Source organism: Hydra vulgaris, chromosome 01 (assembly GCF_038396675.1).
Source record: "Hydra vulgaris chromosome 01, alternate assembly HydraT2T_AEP".
NCBI classification, from domain to species: domain Eukaryota; kingdom Metazoa; phylum Cnidaria; class Hydrozoa; order Anthoathecata; family Hydridae; genus Hydra; species Hydra vulgaris.
In genome coordinates, this window is record NC_088920.1 from 23,461,672 (window position 1) to 23,482,500 (window position 20,829).

General features: G+C 29.5%; 1 protein-coding gene and 1 long non-coding RNA gene across 2 annotated transcripts in view; both read right to left on the bottom strand.

Annotated features, from left to right (window-relative positions):
• Positions 1-20,829, bottom strand: part of LOC136075212 (uncharacterized) — a 101,721-nt gene that overhangs the window by 58,363 nt on the left and 22,529 nt on the right. The gene's annotated exons all lie outside the window — the stretch shown is intronic.
• On the bottom strand, positions 16,579-20,117 carry LOC136074837 (uncharacterized). The gene is made up of 3 exons (XR_010635488.1): positions 19,014-20,117; positions 18,611-18,849; positions 16,579-18,385 (listed from the first exon to the last, which is right to left on the bottom strand). It is a non-coding gene; the product is annotated as an uncharacterized LOC136074837 (long non-coding RNA).

A 20,829-nucleotide genomic window follows, 5' to 3' on the forward strand; every position in this document is an offset into this window, starting at 1 on the left:
TTGCTCGTAAATACTTTGTAGTTGTAAAACATGTTTAAAAAAAAAATAAGTGTAAATAAATAAAGCTCAGCGTGCAAAAACACACAACAAAAAGTTCTATTCTTTTTTATTTCAAGTTTATTTCAAGTAAAAACTTATAAAACAATTTTTGTAGTTGTTTATAACTAACTATAATATTATTTATACTTACAAAAAAAAAAAAAAATTATTTGAATGTGCGGGTTATAATAAGTTACTCATTATTGGTGTAAAACGATAAAAAAGCGTTTGCCGGGATGCGTATCCAGGCTGTAGCAAGTGTAGCAATTGCTACAGTCAGCTCAGTTTTTTTTCTCTTTTCGTATTTTACATACATTTTCTTTTTCGCGCAAAAGAGAAAAATAATTTAAGGAAGATATGGAGGTTACAATTAAATGTAACCTTTAAAAACTTATTCAAAATCGTAGCTTAGCCATATTGACTATGTTACCAAAATATTTCATTCGGAAAAATGAAATGCTTCACTAAAAAACCCATGTTTTAAACGGGTTTTGTCACACATGCCCATAAATTGTTGAAAGAATGTCAAACAATTCGCAGCGTACCAACTTAAATTGAACTGGAATTAAATAAAATGGCAAATCGACTGTAGTAACTGTAGCAAAAGTCAATTTGTCATGTTTTGAAACAGCTCCATACATACCCCCGATAATCTATTATATATTTAGCCTATTCAGCTGCAATCTTTTTTTTAACAAGGAGGTCTTACGTTGTGACTAAAAGTCATCAAGCAAGAATCTGTAACGGGTGATGCGGAAGTTATCGGACAAATCCTAATTTCATTATTTGAGCATAATAATTAGTTTTTGTGGTTTTATGCGAAGGCATAAACGTTCTATAAAATATAAACTTTATTATTTGAAACACAATTATTTAAAATGAGGTTAAATGCAGCTGAGCGAGAATCTTTTCGAAAGCAACTAAAAATGTTTTTTGTAAATAAACCTAATATAAAATAAAAAAAAATCATAAATCATTTTGAAAAGGAAGGATTTGCTCGAAGTACAGTATATGATAACCTAAAAAGACTTGAAACTGTTCAATCTTTTTCTGATAGAAAGCACCCTGGTTGTCCGACATCCTGGACTAGAGAAAAGAAAGCCGAATTAACGAGACTTGTCAACAATCGAAAAGGGGTCAGTCAGAGAAAACTAGGTATTAAATTTGGTGTAAATCAATCGACAATTGGTCGTTAATTAAAAAAAATGAATATTAAATATAGAAAACGTGAAAAGATTCTAAAATACACTATAGAACAACAAATAAAGGCAAAGAAAAGAAGCAGGAAACTAGTTAACCAACTCTATAACACAAAATCGCTTCTAGTCATCGATGACAAAAAATACTTTTGTTTTGCAGGGGACAACATGCCTGCAAATACTGGATACTACACAAACAACAAAAAGACATGCCCAGAAAGTGTTCGTTTTATAGGAAAAAAGAAACTTCTAAAAAAATTATTAATGTGGATAGCCACATCTGACTGTGGTATGTCCGAGCCATTGTTTCGCACTTCCTAGGCTGTAGCGATCAACTCATCAATCTATATTAATGAATGTTTAGAAAAACGACTTCTTCCATTCATTCATAAGTATCATGGAGACTTTAACTATTTATTTTGGCCAGATTTAGCAAGTTCTCATTATTCTAAAGATTCTCTAAATTGGATGGACCAATATGTCTATTACGTTGATAAAGAATCCAATCCCCCAAATGTGCCTCAAGCACGACCAATTGAAAAATTTTGGGGACATTTGGCACAGAAGGTTTACGAGATAGATTGGCAAGCTTCAACAGAGCAAGTTTAGATTGATCGCATTAAACTAAAACTACAAGAAATTGATTTAAACTTTTTACAGTCGCATATGAAAGGCGTCAGAGCAAAATTGAGATCAATTGCAGATGGTGGTGTTTTTTCATATAAAAAATAACATATTTTTAACGAAAGATAAATGCTTTATTTAAAAAAAATATAATAGTAGTTTGTTTTTTTATTTATAAATAAGTTATTGACGTTTTTATTTTGTCCGATAACTTCCGCATCACCCGCTAGCAAAAAAAAAAATTGTTTAACAAAGATAAAAATACTGTTAAATATCCACTCTCCGTTTTTAAAACTTTTTTAATGAAGTGGATAGCAATCATTAAATGAAAAGTTTTATAACTATAAAGACTAACTTAATATCACCGTCTGTTGGTTTCTTTATTTAGTCTATTATGAAAATGGTTGAATTTGTTTATATTTATGAAAAATGGTCAAATATGGTTGTGGTCTAATCTTGTGTGTGTGGTTAAGCGTTTTAACTTATATTTTTATATATTTGTTGATTAAATTATTTATGATAGTTATTTAGTGTGAATTATTATTTTGCGTTAATGCTCCATTGTTGCATTTTTAACTTTTTCATCCTGGTGCAAAAATTTTTCGCTCCCATTTTATTGTTTTAGCCTACAGGAATGGTTTAAAGTAATTTTGTTAAAATGTTTTTGTTTTAAGCCATTTAAATAGTGACGCAGTTTTTTCAAAAGTTTTTTATTTAAGTTTTATTATCTCGCCTTAACTACGTGGAATAAGGCTATTTATGCACTGCACAGTGGGCACATTGTCTAAAAATGGCAAAACTATTTATGGGTTAAATCTTGACATTTGATACATTTTTATAGAGCTTTTAGGGGCAAAAGATTTGATTTTTGGACTACATTTTAATTTTGAAGTAGTAATGACCACACAAATGGTCATTTTGGTGGTGGTCAAGGGTTGTTCTGAGATGTAAAAATGTTTTTTGATTAGATGGTAAATGTTGTACGTATAAATGTTGGTATTTGTGGTAAAAACTGGACATATTTGGTCCTTAGGAGAAGTTATGACAGTTCAGGTGATCATGTTAGGGGTGGTCAAGGGTGGTCCTGGAATATCCCGATGGTTTTTCAATTAAACGGTACATTTTGTATGTGATTGATATCAGGTAAATTAAATCTGGTTACATTTTGACTCCGGGAATGGTTATAATCGCACAGTTAGGTGTGGTCATGGGTTGTTAAGACATTTTCGTGATTTTTATTTATTTTATGTATTTAACTTTATTGATATTGTGAATATAAATAAATAATGTTCAATAAAATTGAACTTTATTAACATATTTTTATAAATTTTAAAATATAATTTATTATTATAATTTAAAAATTTTCATAATTTATATAAGAATCTAGATAATGAAATACATCATACTAATGTATGATTTATGCCATCACCAATCTTGATGTATACATCAAGAGCCTTTTGGCCTCCTTAAGTTAATTGGACTTTTCCACAATTCTTTCTTATTCTGGACACCTTAGTAACGTAGCTGCAAAGCATTTTCATCATAAAATCATAATTTTGAGGCTTGGAGAATCTCATTGTGTCGTACTTTTTGTTGTTTTAATCTAAAACATTAATATTAGGGTGTATAAAATCACTATTTTTATCATTAAATAACTGTTCTTTCATTTTATAGGCAATATTTAAATACAAAACACATTTGGCACATTTAAAGTACAATTTTTTAGATGAAAACGGCGTTTTAGAAAAGTTATTTAGACGACATTAACACTACAAGGGCTTGATGATGTAGTTTTCTTGCTTTCATGACAAAAAGAATATAAAAAATCTTTTTTCCTCGTAAACAAGCTAAGTTGTCTTTACTAAACTAAACTCTTCTTTTAACATAAATAAAAATTGTTGCATACATAAATACAAATAATAAATCTTCTCTTCCATGAATTATCCTTTTACACATGTTCATATAAAATTAAAACAATACAACAATCCACAAAAATGTACATTAAAAAACCATTTAAACATCTACTAATAAAAAAAAACCAATTAACTAAAATCACGTAGTCGTCATGGAATGTTCCATAACTTTCCACAGTAGCATTAAATGCTATTTAAAAAAATTTTAACTGGGTTTACATGATTAAAACTGTTCTATATGCGTCTTCTTCAGTTTTCTAAAAAAAAATCTACGATTGGATATCATCGATAATAAAAAGCCTAGGACCTACTGTATTTGGTTGTAAATTTTTGTCAATATATGAGAGTGTAGTTTAAAGTAGATCACATGTACGGCCTATTACGGCCTAGTGTTTCTTTGCTAGTGTAAAGGTAAGTGTTAAAAAAATGTTGCGCGTTTCAAGGGGTTTTATGAAAAAGCACTTTGAAACAACGCAAGCATAAAAAATAAATTTTTATATTTCTTCTTCTTAGTTCTATATATGATGTCAATGGACAAATAAAAACCGTAAAGAAAATAAAATGGTGTTAAATGGCAACCTTTTTAGTATGCTCTAAAAATTTTTTAACGGCATCTTTACATTGGAAAATTTCTAAATCGTTTGTTATTACATTATTTTCCATGTTTAAACGAGATGTGGAAGAAGTAAAAATAGTTGAACAAGGCACTGGTGTTACTATACTTAAACTTGGCAAAGATGGAAATACTGATAGTACAGCTTCAGGTCTAAATACCTTCCTTTCTAATTTTTTTTCCTTATAAACTTGCTTGCGACTTCTGTTACAATTAGAGCTTGCATTTTTAAAGTCTGTTTGTTTAACTTGTTAGGAGAAAATGTAGCTGTTTTTTTGTAGGAACAGAATTTTATCTTTTAATTCTCCTCAGCCATTGCTCACAAACATTGCTGTCAGCATGAAAAGAGTGGTAGTTTTTAGATTTCAAATCAGTATCTTTATCATATCCAGATTTACATTTATAAATACAGCATCATCTATGGCTATAAAGTTTTATTTAAAAGTAATATGTCATTAAGTTTTTAGATTCACGTTTATCCTTTCTCGTTTTAAAAACAGGTTTTACATCGATCCCATAGTGTATGTTTTTTGAAAAAGTTTGCGAGTGCTCAGACAAGGTATATGAGACCTTTATATGAGATATTTAATGTTGTGTTAAGGATATTTAATTTATATACATATTTTTTAAATATTTCTAGTTTCTGAGTTATAGTCGGTCAAACTTTTGCCCTTTTAATACTTGGAAAGTCACTTTTGGGCTTTTATAATTTTTAAACTAAGATTCAAAGCAATGTGACTACTGCACCCTAAGTCTCTTTTGATATTATGGAAGTATAGGTTGAACTTTAAAAAAAAATCGGAAAACCTAAGGGCAACCCTTCTTTTGCCTAGAAATCATAAGCTGAAATCACACATTTTTGAATTTGAGGCCTACTTTAAATACATTTATCTCGGTGCATAAAAAGTGCCGGCGGCTTATCTTATTCTTTTTTGAAAGAGTATCTCATTGTTATTTGAATGGTCTAAAGAAACTGAGAGGCTATTGTTTACAAAAAAACTTATGAGTCATCAAAGTGTCAAAAAATGTTTTAATTAGCGTTCAAATATCAGCCATTATGGGAAATGGGAAAGGTCCCAATGTTGAATTTATAAATTTTCTATTACTCCTTATTACAATTTTTTTAATGCAAAAACTAAACTTAGCGGGCAATATTATATTGTTGAAATAACTTTACGCCAAAATGATGCTAAATCTGTTTGTTTGTTTTTTTCATTTATACGATTGTGAACTTGAAAAAACTTTTTTTCCAGTAAACATTTTTAACTTGATGTTTATTGAACATAATTAATTATTGTTAAGCATTATTTCTTAATTTACAGTTATTCAGTATGGAGCATTTACTTCTGAATTATTCAGAACAGAGAATGAGCATTTTATGCTAAATGTACTTTAAAAAAAACACTTAGTTGCAAAAAATATGTCAGAGCAAGAGGTTGTTGTTGAAAATGTTTGCAAAGTTAATGATGTCAAGTGTGGACCATATCCTCGTTTCAATGAGATCTGACTTTGGATGTCAAAGTACACAGTGTAAAAATTAAAGTAAGAAATGCTTTTAGCAGTTGTAAAAAAAAATCCATTAGCATCATATAGTAGTGTAAAACGATTGTTGTTTAACTCCTTCAGTTTACATTGCATAATATCTAAGTTTTACGTTTTTAGATTTTAAAGGCGCACCAAGAGACAGAATGGACAGAAAAGTCTCTTATAGAAAACCGAAGGTGCATACCACTTTTTGAAAATGACTATATATGTCCTTACCATAGAATTAACTTTGGTAAGAATTTTTTTACAACCGTATTTCAACAACAACAAAATTTAATTACAAAACCATTAAAATAAATATTTCAAATTTTGATTTTTGTTAAAATTCAAGGTAATGGCTGGGTTCCTCCAAGAAGATGCTTTCATCCAATGCATGAACTAAGTGTTGGTAAAAAATCACCAGCTGTAAGAAGTGTTTCAATAAATATGTCAACAAATGTTTCAAAACATTACAACAAAAATGTTCCTGTAGGTTCTGTATTTTGTCACAATCACCTTTAGTCAGAGCGCATTCTTATTCGAACTAAAACACGTGCTGCCACTAACGAAAAGTTAGGTGAGGACACAACTGATTTTGATTTTGAGCCTAAAGAAAATTTTACTTTCTGGAGAAAAAGTTGAAGGTGCTTATCTACTGGTAACAACCTATCAGATGCACTCCACATCAGCCCTTTTCAGTTTCAGATAAAGAATAAAAAGATAGCTGATCTCAGCAATGGAACCGAAAATAATTTACGAAGAAAATTTGAAAGAGCCAAGGTACAGCTTGCAAAGAGTTTCGCTGAAGCTGTTTGCTTTCGCGCCACGGTAAGGAAGGAGGCGTGAACTTCCTGGTTAAATGCGCTTCCGCGGTGCTCTGTGACAAGACCGTTAGGACTTCTTGGGGCACCTAAAATAAAAATTAAAAAATAAAAAAAAATAAAAAAGCTGTTGCCCCAGATCAGAGTGAAGACTTTATCTCAATTGTTTTAAATAGATCTTTGGAAACTTCAGACAATGATGCAGTACCTGATGATCTAAAAAAAATTGTTAAAATTTATGAAGAAAGTGACTGTATGGGTAAACATATTGTTCTGTTTTTAATTGAACATGAAAAATATACTAAAAAGTTACTTATGAAAGTTTTTGGGTGCTCCAAATACAAGATAGACCAGGCAAGAAAAATGAAGAATGCTAACATAGTTATACCAACTATTCCTGTCGAAAAAAAATTACGCGAAATTGACTAGACCAGAAAAAAGCTGAACATTTTCTCGATTTCATATTTAACAGCAACCTTCTTCAAGATGTTGCATATGGAGTCACAAAAATTAAATTTGACTCAAATGATGTATATAAAATATCTCGTGTAGTTTTGACAGCTAAAATGACTCATACAACTGCATTTTATAATGAAGTTTGCAGAATTGAGAACTATCTCCTTTATCAGAAAGCAGTTTGTAGCGAATACTTCATGCTGTTAAACCATCTCAACAAAAATGTTTAGAGGGACTGGATGATATTACTGCTGCAGCTATGAATGGTTTCTCTATGTTACAAGATTTATCTTTGAAGTACCAGAATAGAGAGCTGAGTAATTTATTTGATCGCAGCAAACGATATTGAAAAAGTAATTTCCAGTTTAACTGCAGTGCGACCTACCTTAATTCTATCTCCCACTGCCCAATATTTGCTTTGAGTGATTTAACCGACAAGCAATTGCAACAGATTTCAATAGCACCTAATAATAAGATTTGTTATGAGTGTGAAAATTTAAACAAATCCTTAGTTGAGATAAAAAGGTTAGCATCAAATAATTCAGCCGACGAGGATACTATTTATGATATTGAAATTGCTGAAAAAGATATCATTGATTATAAAAAACATTTAATGCGTGATTGTCAACAGAAAAAAGCCAAAGTTTTTGCTTTTGAAAGTCTTGATGAAGAAACTGGATTTTGGTTGAAAGACTATTGCCAAAAAGTTCGACCATCCAAAATCAGGGATGGTCAAAAAGAATATTTTGGAAAAAAGGGGATGTCACTGTATGTAGACATTTTCTTCACTTAGAAAAACAACATTTTACATAAAAAGGTGTATTTTACAGCTCTTTATAGGTGTGAGCAAGGTTTATCGGAAACGCTATCAATTGCCCAATTAATTCTTCTGAAGTTTAAGCATCACCATTCTACAATGTGGCGATACAATGCATAATTACATAGTTATAAACCAAACTCACAACAGGAGGTATTTGAAGAAGAATGTTCTGACATTAGCAAATATGTTAAAGGTTGGGCTTTACCTACACGCAGTACCTTCCGGTATAGTATGAGATAAAAAGATATATTATATAAACTCTTTATGGAAGGTGAAGTATCTGGAAAAAAGTTTAGCCCAGTGCAGGTGCACATTTTAATAAGAAAAGAGCTTCAAGTCTCAGAATACGTAACCACTCAGCAAATAAGATCACTATTTTCACGTTGGAGCAGGCTAAAAAGAGACAAAAGATTAAATGAACCAATTGATGTTGGTAGTACTAATGCGGATAACAAAGAAGAAGAAGAGACAGCAGTTCAAGGTAATAATTTTTATATCTACTCTCATTAATATGTATTTTAATATTATTTTGTAATTATAAATATTTGTACAAGTGTTTGTATAAATATTTATATTTTTCTTTTCTGTAGATCAAAAAAAATTAGCAAATAAAGAATTTGAAAAGGAATTTATAAGCATTGCCATTGATTTATGTGGTGCATGACATGAAAACAATTGGATTGTTGTTATTTATATGGGCAATTGGTATCCTGGGATTATAAATACGGTACTTCATTTTCATTCAATGTTTAAAAAAAATGTTTTTCATTCAAATAAAAACATTTTTTTTTAAACATTATTTGATCATATTCAATGTGTCACTAAGTTTAAACGAAGTTTTACTTTTGTCAAATGAGAATCAGATTTTTCAAACTATTTTTCAAATTAGAAAAATGGTTACAAGGTGAGCTGTATGAAGTATGCTTCGGCAGTCAAGAACCTTTTTAAGTGGCCAGCTTTTCCTGATGTTATAAAGTACAAAGACAGTGAAATCATTTGTGGAATTCTACCACCTTTACCGTTAAAACAGTCTGAAGACTATAAGCTTATGGATGATCAATTTGAAAAAGCCCAATAGGCATTTCAAGCAACAATGCATTATAATCAAAGATATAGGATATGTAAAACTGATTTATGACGCAAACAATGACATAATAAGATAAGGACATCATATAATATATTGATTAATTCCGCTGCTACATTCGGGTTTTTTTTTTTTTTATACATAAAAAATTTAACTTTTTGTGGTGGAGTTATTTTAACAATGAAATATTTCGAATTTAAAAATGTGTGATTTCAGCTTATGATTTTTAGACAAAGGAAGGGTTGTCCTCAGGTTTTTTGATTTTTTTTTTTTAAGTTTTACCTATAATTCCATAATATGAAAAGAAACTTAGGGTGCAGTAGTCACATTGCTTTTAATCTTAGTTTAAAAATCATAAAACCTCAAAAGTGACTTTCCAAGAATTAAAAAGGCAGAAGTTTGACCAACCATAAGTCAGGAACTAGAAATATTTTAAAAAAATAATTGTACAGGCTTCTTTTTTACCCTATTAGCATTACTGTATATAAAATTGAGCGCGATTAAAGGATATCACTTTTGAGCCGACAGTACTTAAGCCTGATTTTATCAGAAAATGGCTCTTAATGTTGCTTTCAGTAAAATTTTTTGGTATAGTAGTTTTTTGATATTGATTAAAAAAGTTTTGCTTTTGTAACTTAACAAACAAAATAAAAGAAAAAAGAAAACAAAAAGAAGATTATCAGAAGCAAAGTTGTTTATTAACAGGTAATTGACCACACTTGAGCGCAACATTAAACATTATTAAATTTCACCCTCAAACAAGTTATCACTCTTAAGTAAATCTTAAAGTTATCTTCAAGGCAAAAACTATCAAAAAATTTTTGAAGAATAATTCTCCTCTATGGCATTATGTTTTAAATAATGCTAAATTTTATTTATGATATTATTAGTTGCATTGGTTGCTGTCCAACGGAACGGCCCTAACTCCACTTTCTCAAGTAAAATCTTTTAAGTCAAGAAAAATAATTACATATTTATAAAATAAGAAATTGCTTGTCTGCAATAAATAGGATTTTTGGATTCATTAGTATGATTCCATCAATGCGCCCAGCAGCTTTTCATTACATACAGAATGAAACTAATATCTTTAATATTCTTTTCATCACATACAGAACGAATTATCCATTGCTGGTGTTAAGATGAAAATAACAACAATTGAACTGAAGCAAATGACTGAGATATCAGATTGAGTTGTTCCTCTATTATAACATGGTGATGCACCATGGCAGATTTTTTTAATCGATTTTTTTAATCGTTATATGAATCTGTATCCATAATTTCAGTCGACTTAGGTAAATGAATTGATCATTGCATTAAAAGCAAGCATTTCAACAAATATTGTGCCTTTCTTGAAAATCACAATTGTGTTATAGATTATGAAAGGTTATCCAATACAATATATATTGTTGCAATTGATTTATATAGAGTGTATCAGAAAAAAAGGAGCATTTTTTAAATTGGTGCGGTTCATTACTTCTAAAATACTCATTTAAATATTCAGGAAATGTTTATCATTATATTTAAAAGTGCCCAGGGTTAGTATCGTGTCGTTAGAATAATCAATACTTTTTAAAATATTCTTGAGGCTAAACATTTTTTGTCTAAATTTTATAATTTAGTAATTTACCTATGAAACTTGATGTATTAAACATATTTTCATCGTTTTTATTCTAAATATAATTACTTTGTTATAAACCCCCAATCAAATTTTTAAACTAAGTTAAACATTTTTTGTTTTACAATTATTTTTTTCTAATATTATTCTTTTTCGGGTCCAAATAGGGTCCCAAAATTGTATAATTTACAATGCTTTTTTTTTCTTGTTACCTTCTTTCAGAATATATAACTTAATTATAATTATATAGGACAGAAAATTTTAGCTCTAATACTAAAATTTTCTATATTAAAAATTTTCTATATTAAAAACTTTCTATATTAAAGACCACCTTTAGCTTAATATACAAATGTACAAAGCTTGTCAATTCAAATGCTACTTAGCATTTGGGTTGGCAAATTTTGAAATTTAATTGGCAAATATCAAATAACGATGGTCCTTTTTTTATTACTATTTCTATTATTATAGTTGGCGAAAAACACAAATGCAAATACAAGAACATAATTCTATTACAAGGATTGCTAAAGAAAACTGAAAAAAAGTTTAGAATGTCTCAAATATAAAAAAAATTTTATGTTTTTATGTTTGAGAAGTTCTACATTAAATCCAAAATAATAAACAATTTATAATCGTGAATAAGTAATTTGCAATCGTAAAACAATCGTGTAAAATTTTACAAGAATACTCTTATTTAAACGACTTTAAAAATAAATAATTCATTGTTGCTTAGAAGAAGGTTTTGTCTAAGTTTCGTTTTAAATTGATTAAGCAAATGTTTAAAGATCGTGAACACACAGGCAAGTAAAAAAAGAAGACATAAAATTAAATGCTTTTCAGCGTTTTACATAAATATCTTGTTTGGTATTTTGTTCAATAAGATCAAAGTGGTAGAACTTTTTCTTCTCCACATCTTGAATTAAATATGCAATTTAAATGATATAAACGACGTAATTAAAACTTTTATTTATGAAGAGTAAATTTCCAAAAAGGTGTTAATGCTAAAGTCCCTCATTTTTAGTTTGCTGCTTGGATAGGTTGTACGTGCCACTGATTCTCATTTTACAAAAGATGGGTGAGATACTACCGGTCATAGTGTCTCAAATGCGCATTAAACTTGTTGTGCAAGTCATAAGTAATATTAAAGAAAGAATTTTTTTTTTATTGTCTCCTGAAAAACTTTATTTTTGGTACTTATATCCTTTTGGAAATGCACACTTCATATAAAGATTGATTTTGTCATTTTAAACGCACTTTGAGACGTAACCTATATCAAATTTCTATGCACTAAACTATTATTTAAAGAAAACGATTTAAAATTGTTTCAAAATACAAAAAAAAAAAGTAGTTCAGAGGGTATATCTTGTTTTTATATACCTTGTATCATTTTTTAAAAAGAAGTAGTTTTAATGTTTCTTAAATACATTTTTAATACGTTGTTCTAATCACTATATAAAATTGTGTTGATGTTGAAATTTAATTAATTTTACATTACTACTCTGACAAAATCATTTGTTAACAAAATACAAAATTATTTTTTAACGTTAATATATATGTAGTAGAGCTACATATATATTAATGTTATGCTATGATGTAATAACATGTAGTAACTGTTGAATTACCATTAAAATGGTAAGGGTTTGGGTTAAACGTAATAGTGTCAGGGATAGGGGTCATTTTCTAATAATGAAAAAAAAAGTAACAAAATAGCTACAATTAAGTTTGTAAATACAAAATATTTTAAGAATTTCACTGTTTAATAAAACTAAATGGTAGGAAACGATACGTTTATACACTCGAGACGTGATTTAATCAGTTCTTCTTTTTCTTTCTTTCTTTTTTCTTTTTTTTTGTCTTGTGCTTTTTTCTCAAGTTGATTAGTTTTGTCTTCACTGTAGAATAGTTTTTATTTTCTACTTTGTCCAAAAATTTGTTGATAATTTCTCTACCTACAAAAGGTTTTTTTCATTTTAAGAAATTAATTAATAAGTATTAGAAAGAAAAATCCAATTTTGCTTACTAGGCCATTTCGATTCACTAATATGTATAAAACTTTTAAAAACTGCCTTCAAAAATTGTGTTTCATATAAACTCCACGATAGGCGTTCTCGGACTAAATAAAAAAAGGTAAAAATTGATAAAATAAATATTTAATAGAGAATTGTTGTAATTCTCTATTAAATATTTCCTTCTTTACCGATAACGCGATATATGGTCAGAGCTCGCTTTAAACTCGGGATCTCTAGCTCCTAAAGCAAGTGTACTAACCATTTCGCCACGGCCGCTCTAAATGCATATAATAATATGTAAATATATCGTATAAAGTATGATTTATTTTCATATTGTTAACACGTCATATATAAAATATATTAAAAATAAATCTTAGAACAACTATCAAGGTGAAGCAAATTGTGAACCTTAAATTAAAATTGAATTTATATAAGTTTTATAAAGTTTCATACTTTTTTGGTATTTTGTAATTTGATTCTTTGTTGTTTTTTAATAATTATGTCGCGCTTTACTTATATAACTTCTAAAATTAACATAAAATTAAATTACCTTGGGTTTTCGCTTCTGCTTGATTTTCTAAAAAATTTTCCGGATTTTTTAATACATCGAAATCAATTTCATCGACATTAATTAAAACATAACATTAATTAAAACATAAATTTAGTAAAAATATAAAATAAAACATTTATAAATATATATTAACATACAATCTAAAATATTATAAATGTATCTAATTATAAATATATGTTAACATACACCTAAACAATGTCATTGTAAACAGTGAGTTAGAACTTTTTTATTGACTATTTATCATGAGGGGCTCAGCGTAAAAGTGGTTTAACCAGCATTTTTGAAATTTTCCGGATAATCACGGCAAACCGTACATTGAGTATGTAGTTTGTTGTGGAAAAAGCGCCTAACCCCAAAACCCATCCATACATTGCTACTACCTAAAATCATATTTACTTTAACAGAAAAATAAAATTTGAATTGTGGAAAAGTTGCCTTTCCAACAATCAACATGGCGAAAATGAACTGCTCAGATTTGGAAGAGTTTCTAATGAAAAGTGATTGTGATGATTCAGATGCAGATAACAACACTTCTTTAGAGGATGATGTTAGCGAATGTATGTATATAATTAATGCAGCATCAAGATATACTTTTCATTGAGTTTATCATGATATAATATAGTTTCTAGCCTCAATGTTGTTTAGGCAGGTTTTCCTCTTCTAGTTTTTCAAAACTGACATGCACTTTTTTATTTCAGTTTCAAGTATTGGGGATCAATAGGTTAAAGAAAACGCAAGACCTATATCTATACTAACAGGAGTTAATGGTATGTACAATTTGTCTAAAACTAAATAGGCTTATAAAAGGAATTTTTTAATCCTACTATTATGGCCTAGGGCTGATTTTTTAGATTGGTGTTAGGTCTAGCATTAGACGAGCTAGGGCCATTTAGTTCGTTTTGTTAGGAATTCTTTTCTTGTTAGAAAATAATTTTTATCTAACATTTTCATTGCAGATTCAAATGTTAACCTTGTTGGAGAATTAGGAGAGAATAACAGCTGGTACTGTCATTAAAAAAAACAGATGGTACACCTATTGAAGATCGCAGAGGTAAATCGGCTTCACAAAATAAAAGTAATGATAAATATTTTTAAAGATTTATTCGCTTATTTCCATCTTACCAATCTCACTTTAGCAGAAAAGACAATAGTACAGAAATTATTTGCCTCCAACTTTACGAATATCAACGATGTACGAGAAATATGTTTGCAATTGCAATGAAAATGATCGTACCCTACTTTCAATTTTTTTATTTCGACGCATATTCAATACAAAATTCAATTTACATTTTCACCGTCCGCAATCAGATACATGTCAAAAATGTGATCTATTTAACAATAAAATTAGGTGTCTTTTAGAGGGTGAAGAAAAGAACACTGTTAGGAGGGACCTTATTATTCATCAAGAGATGGCTGAAAAGGCAAAAGAAAAAATGAAAGAAGATACACTAGATGCACATACAAATCTAAACAAGAGGGTATTAGTTTTCGACTTACAAAAACTCTACCGACACCAGTGCTTAGTACAGGAATAGCCTACTATAAAAGGCAAATGTGGACTTACAATCTTGGAATCCACGATGAAAACTTAAAGACAGGTTTTATGTATGGATGGAGTAAGGAACAAGCATCCAGAGATACTCAAGAGATAGGTTCGTGTATCCTCGAGCATGTTTTTTGACACATACCAGAAACTGTGACCTATTTAATATTGTATAGCGATAGTTGCGGTGGACAAAATCATAATATAAATATGTCTCTTATGTTACAATATATTTTGCACAAATCTCCATTTCTGAAAATCATTGAACAGAAATTTTTTTTACCAGGGCATAGTTTTTCCTCCTGCGACCGAGACTTTGCTGTGATTGAAAAAGCCAAAAAAATGAAGGACCAAATATTTGTTCCAGATCAAAGAAGAGGGCCCCAATATTTATTGTAAGAAAAATGGAGATCCATGAATTTCTCAGTACAAAATCATTGGAGATTGGGATAACCAATAGAAAAAAATTAACAAATGGCGAAAAAGTTTCATGGCTAAAGATATGCTGGATAAAGTTGGAAAAGGGATCACCACGCTCATTTCAAATGAAGCAAACACATTTAGAAAGTGACACATTCATGTTGCTGGACGTAACAAAGCGAAATCGTGGACGGCCATCTACCTCTATCAATGTTGAACTTGAGCCCATGTACCGCAATGGTAGAAAACTCACAAGAGAAAAGCTAAGTGATCTTTTTGAGCTAATACAATTCATACCACCTGTCCATCATCCCTATTATCTTGCTCTTAAAGATAACGAGGAGGCAACTGATTTGGGTCTAACAGATGATTACGAAGGTGACGAAGACATAAATTAGTGCGTGCTACATATATAAAAGAATCATTAACAAGTCATAAACAAAATATCCATTTAGCCTAACCAACTCTATTAATGATATTTGAAAAATTTTGAAAAGGCAAAGTTGCCTAACATTTTTGTTATTGCAGAACACAGTAATATAGTGTTCTAATTTTTTAGTAGAAAACAGTGTATTTTTTCACCTGTCTTTATAATAAATACTATTTTTCTGATAATGATACTTTTTCCTGTTATTTTTAAAAAGATCCTTAAAGTCTTTTACAGTTTACTAAAAATGAAGTAATTGTGGCTTAGACCATTTTCCGTTGAGCCCTTTCCCTAGACCACTTTTCCGCTGAGCTCTAATTAAGAGTAACAGACATTTAAAAATGTATAAAGACTCTATATTATAGAGTATTAGAGACTCTATATTATATTATAGAGTCTTTATACATTTTTAAATGGTTGTTACTCTTAATTAGGCATGGCGTCAGTCATTAAACAGTTTCTGCTAAGGGTCTGTGTCTCGAAACTTTTCTTATTGCGATACGATACGATAAGATATCGGAATGTGCGTATCGTAAGTTTTTTTATACTACGATAATATCGTAACCAAAAAATTAGCACGATAAAGTTTCGATATTTATCGATTCATTACGATATTTATCGTTCAATTACCATGAATATCGTAACTCAAACGATGACGATACTTATCGGTTCATTACGATATTAGTTTTCCGACTAACAAAATAATTTTTTTAAAAACCTAAATAACTTTCATAAATTACTGACAAGTGCACTATTTAATGGAAAAAAAGAAATAAAAATTTATTTGTAATTTTGATTTTTTAATTTATTTAAGACTTAGGCTGAAGCAAAAAACAACTAAAAACAAAAAATAATAATGTTTTACTTGATAAACAGTTGGCTTGACATGTTTAACATGTTAAGGTTTGTGCTTATGACTTAATATAAGAAAAATATTAAAATTTAATCTCAAAGACAAAGTTTATTGAAATCACTACATCACAATATGGCAAATTTTATAAACTCTAAGCAGTGAAATAGACCAATGACGCCACTTAGGCAATGAACCAATTTAAGTTAGTCATCCATCTATACTGCTGATGCAAGAGTTGAAGTTGAAGGTCCCTGACTTGAAGCAGCTGAATTTTCAGAGTCATTGGTAAAAACCTCTTTAAACAATTCTTTATTTTCATCCTGACTGGTTAGAAACCATCTTTTGATCTGGATCTTAGGTCTTAGGGTAGTTTTGCTGAATGTACAACAATTTTTCAACTTGTTCAGGCTGCAATTTTGCTCTTTTATAAGAGACGATTCCACTATCGACACTAAAGGCTCTTTCTGAAGATGCTGAGGAAGCAGTTGCACAGAGCCATTTTTAGCAGCTTGAGCAAAGAGAGAAAATTTGTACATATTTGCTCACCAAAATTCCAGCACGTCCACACCAACAACCCCTGGGAGTTTTTGAAATATTTCCCATTCAGTGACAATGTCCGACTTTGCAGTTGGAGCCGGACCAGAATAGGAAGTCATAAGTGCAGGAGCTTCTTCCATTCCAACATTATAGAAAGGATCATCTTTTGAAACATGACTTTGGGTTTCAGCATATAATCGTTCATTAAATAATCTTGTTGCAGCAATCCATTCCTGATAAGCATTGGATTGAGTAATCAGTGCCTCATAGGCTTCATCAAATCCACCTAGTTTTTTCAGAGCTCTTCTCTTGTACAAGGGGTTAAGCAAGTTGGCAACAGAGTAAAAAAGGTTTTGACAACCAGTGTCCGGAAAACGAGCATCCAAGTTTTCCACCAATTTTTGGTGAAACATTTGTGCTGTTGGTGATGCCCCACCAGGCTTGATGAAATCCAGGCATTTGTGTCACAGTGTGTAAATGTTTGAGCTAACGAGGTGAATGCTTACTTCTTTGTCAGCAGAGAAACATTATGAAATCTCAGCAACTCTCCTCAGAATAGGCAAAATTTCATCATAAAGATTGAACTCATCTTCTGACTGCAACTAGTTTGGTGTCATCTTTTCCAAGAATATCTCTAATGAAGCTGAGGATACTACGCATTTTTACAATGCTTTCCAACATCATAAAAGTTGAATTCTAGCGTGTTTTCTCGGGAGTGATGATTTCCACAATTTTCAACTTATCCTTTCCAACAACATCACTATCATCAAGCAACAGATTTAGCTAAAAATTAAAATAGAATTATTAGAAACATAACATAAAAGGTGATTAGTACTATTTACTATTACTAAAAACTGATATTAACCATGTTATATGTTTTTACTTTTTAAGTGTTAACATTTTATCAGTTATTAATGATAGCTATCATTAGAAAAATTTTGTCTTACAAAGTGTACTGAGAAGTTTAAATTGTGTTTGTATTGTATTAAACTATAAACTAAATTGCTAAAAAAGCTAAAAAGGATGTTAAACTAAAAACTAGTTATCTCTTTTTTAATTCTATGCTCAGACAAAGATGACTTGCGGCATGTTGAACTTAGTTCAGTTGCTCTTTGGATTGCTTTGTGAAGATCCAAACTGTCAAAACCTTTTGCTTCTTTGACAATTGCTTCAACTGCTAAATTCAAAAGATGATCAGCACACAAAAGATATGCATCTACAAAATTGCACTTGTTAATTGCCGCCTTCATATTAGCAGCTGAATCATGGACACACACAACGGACGAAACTCCATTATTTCCGGCCAACTCTGAGACATTCCTGAAAAGCAAAGTAAAATAGTTGTTTGCTTTTTGGTATTTTAAAATACAAACTAATACTTTTGTTGTTATTTTAGATATAAATAAAAGTATTAATTTGTGCTATTAATTTTAAGCTAAAAGGCGAGTTTGGCGTTATTGTAACAAAAAGTTATCTAAATAATTCAAACGGTTAACTTAATTTACAGAAATTTTAACCTAATAAAAATAAAATACTAAAACATACTTATCCAGACGAAGAGCAATGGCTTCTGCTGTATGTTGTCCGGAAAAAGGAAAAACTCCAATCACAAACATCTTTAACCGGAAGTCTTCACTCACATAGTGAAATGTACTGGCTTGGTATGCATTATTGTTTCTGCTTTGCCAGAGGTCAGTTGAGATTGCAGATCAAGCGGTCTTTGGCAATTCCTCCTTTAGAATGTCATCCACACAGATTTTCACATTTTTTTACAACAACGGCAACTTAAAATTAAAATAAAAAATTAGTTATTATTGGTATTTCTCGTTACATATCAATTTAGTCTTAAAAAAGTAGCATTTTAAAAAATTTAATTCTCTTGGAACTCCCTTTGAATTGACTCCACCCCAAAATAAAATTTATTTAAAACAATTAAAATTTTGCATACTTGAACCGGGAGTATGTTGTTGCAGCCTTCACAGTCTTTTTTGGGTTCCAGTAGTGAACAAAATCTTTAAAAGCTTCATGCTCAACCAAAGAGAAATCAAATTTAAATTTGCTTTCTCTTTTCTTTTTTTTCAAGGAGAGAAAAAAGAAAAGAGAAAGCAAATTTAAACGAGCCAAAAAACTTGACAACATCAATGTCTCCTCTAAGCTGTTCACGGTCTTGTGGCTTGTATTTGACCCAATGCTTTAGATTTTGGACCTTTTCTGCTGATGGTTCGGAAAGTCTTCCTTGTTTAACTTTACTGCCCAACACTAATGGCGTCTTATCATCTCGGACCTGCTCATAAGCCTCGTCTTCATTGTAGCTCTAAAAATTAATATGAAACCTGTTAAAATACCTAATATTGAAACATTCATCAGCATTTATTGAAAGTTATTGATATTTAGCGTTAAATCTTGTTAAATCTTGGTATTGTAATAGTAATAATAATTAACACATATGAAAATAAAAGTTAATATTTAAATTAAAAAAGTAAAAACGTTTCTAAACTTTATTGCACATGTTCTAACATGACCAATTATCAATGCTTCATTAGCACCATATTGATCATTTTCAGGACGCCAACTTAGTCCAATTGATAACCGATGTACTAAGAAAATCTTCCACAATTAAACAAAAATTATATATTAAGTACATGAAATCCAAATCAGTTGAAAATAAAACTATTTACAAAAATTATGCTAAAGAATTCGAAAGACAAAGAAAAAATTTCATCTTGACTTACTCAAAACGCACTTTGTAAGTTTTAAGAGAAATCACTGGTAAAGCTAAAACTAAATCTTGCGCTTTGCCTAACGGTATTAAAGTTAATGATACAATTTTATATGCTTCAAGCGATATTGCAGAATAAGCATTTTATTTTAGCAGGGCCTAACTTAGCAAAAACTATTCCATATACTGGTAATTCTTTTGAAGCTGCTATCAAAACGATTAAACCAAATAAAGCAATAGGATTCGACGGTATTAACGGAAATGTTTATATAAATGCATACAATATTCTATTTAAAATCTTTTCGTCTTGCGTTAGCCAAGGAGTTTTCCCTGATCAACTTAAAATTGCCAAATTAAAGGTAAAATTGCCAAAGTATATATATATATATATATATATATATATATATATATATATATATATATATATATATATATATATATATATATATATATATATATATATATATATATATATATATATATATATATATATATATATATATATATATATATATATATATATATATATATATATATATATGATAATAATAACAATAATCTTCAATAACTCCATAACTATGACATTTATTTATCATTCAAATTTGTTTGAATAAATAAATATTTGAAAAAAAAAATAGATTTGTTTTTGTACTGATTTATGGGATATAAGGCATTTAAACGATTAGTATGTAACACGGTTTGATAAAAAATAAAGCATGTAAAAATATTTTAATATTTGATGATCGCTTAAAGAATGATTTGAGAATAGTAACTGATTCAATTGTCACGTGATTTCAATTAAAAGTTACTACAATTGTTGTAATTAAAAATTAATTTACCCACAAACGATTAAAACATCAATATAATTAGGAAATCATCATGACCCCATATATCAAGTTAAAACAACAAAATTATTTCCCGCAAATGTTTCTTTTAATTATACGAAATTTGTCATTTCTTAAATTAGGACTTTCTTAAAGCATAGGACTTTGTTAGGTCACACCACGGTATGTTTTTATTTAAAAAACTAAACAGTTGAATTGTT